The following is a 2,118-nucleotide window of genomic DNA, read 5'->3' on the forward strand; positions in this document are numbered from 1 at the left end:
GTCACATTCGAAGCAACCATTAATGAGGAAACATGGGATGCAGAAGCTGGACTCTCTGTTGAAGCTGACATAGATGATCAAGCTCTTACAACAACTTTAAAGTCAAAAATAAACTACAAAGATGATTGGATCATCGATTCTGGATGCTCAAATCATATGGCCAACGATGGGACAAAGCTGCAAGAAATGGAGGATTACAAAGGAAAGAGAGTTGTGTTGACAGCCGACAATTCAAGGTTATCTATTTCTCACATTGGAAAGACAATAATTCCAAATGAAGGCGACTCTCATAAGCTCCAACTCGAGAAGGTGTATCTTGTCCCAGGCCTAAAGAAGAATTTACTGTCAGTACCACAATTGACAGCAGAAGGGAATTATGTGCTCTTTGGACCAGAAGATGTGTCTGTATTCAAGAGAGTGAAGGTGGTTGGCAATCCAATTATGCAAGGAAAAAGAATAGAGTCGGTCTATGTACTATCTGCTGAAACAGCATATGTGGATAAGACTCGAAAGAATGAGACTGTAGTGACCCGAACTTTTCCATGTTTATATATATTAATTGAGATTGATATTTACATGATTAAATGTTTCCAACATGTTAAGCAATCAAACTTGTTAAGACTTAATTAATTGAAATATGTTTCATATAGACAATTGACCACCCAAGTTGACCGGTGATTCACGAACGTTAAAACTTGTAAAAACTATATGATGACATATATATGGATATATATATATATAGTTAACATGATACTATGATAAGTAAACATATCATTAAGTATATTAACAATGAACTACATATGTAAAAACAAGACTACTAACTTAATGATTTTTAAACGAGACATATATGTAACGATTATCGTTGTAAAGACATTTAATGTATATATATATCATATTAAGAGATATTCATACATGATAATATCATGATAATATAATAATTTAAAATCTCATTTGATATTATAAATATTGGGTTAACAACATTTAACAAGATCGTTAACCTAAAGGTTTCAAAACAACACTTACATGTAACGACTAACGATGACTTAACGACTCAGTTAAAATGTATATACATGTAGTGTTTTAATATGTATTTATACACTTTTGAAAGACTTCAATACACTTATCAAAATACTTCTACTTAACAAAAATGCTTACAATTACATCCTCGTTCAGTTTCATCAACAATTCTACTCGTATGCACCTGTATTCGTACTCGTACAATACACAGCTTTTAGATGTATGTACTATTGGTATATACACTCCAATGATCAGCTCTTAGCAGCCCATGTGAGTCACCTAACACATGTGGGAACCATCATTTGGCAACTAGCGTGAAATATCTCATAAAATTACAAAAATATGAGTAATCATTCATGACTTATTTACATGAAAACAAAATTACATATCCTTTATATCTAATCCATACACCAATGACCAAAAACACCTACAAACACTTTCATTCTTCAATTTTCTTCATCTAATTGATCTCTCTCAAGTTCTATCTTCAAGTTCTAAGTGTTCTTCATATATTCTACAAGTTCTAGTTACATAAAATCAAGAATACTTTCAAGTTTGCTAGCTCACTTCCAATCTTGTAAGGTGATCATCCAAACTCAAGAAATCTTTGTTTCTTACAGTAGGTTATCATTCTAATACAAGGTAATAATCATATTCAAACTTTGGTTCAATTTCTATAACTATAACAATCTTATTTCAAGTGATGATCTTACTTGAACTTGTTTTCGTGTCATGATTCTGCTTCAAGAACTTCGAGCCATCCAAGGATCCGTTGAAGCTAGATCCATTTTTCTCTTTTCCAGTAGGTTTATCCAAGGAACTTAAGGTAGTAATGATGTTCATAACATCATTCGATTCATACATATAAAGCTATTTTATTCGAAGGTTTAAACTTGTAATCACTAGAACATAGTTTAGTTAATTCTAAACTTGTTCGCAAACAAAAGTTAATCCTTCTAACTTGACTTTTAAAATCAACTAAACACATGTTCTATATCTATATGATATGCTAACTTAATGATTTAAAACCTGGAAACACTAAAAACACCGTAAAACCGGATTTACGCCGTCGTAGTAACACCGCGGGCTGTTTTGGGTTAG

The sequence above is a fragment of the Rutidosis leptorrhynchoides genome, chromosome 9 (assembly GCF_046630445.1).
Source record: "Rutidosis leptorrhynchoides isolate AG116_Rl617_1_P2 chromosome 9, CSIRO_AGI_Rlap_v1, whole genome shotgun sequence".
NCBI lineage: Eukaryota > Viridiplantae > Streptophyta > Magnoliopsida > Asterales > Asteraceae > Rutidosis > Rutidosis leptorrhynchoides.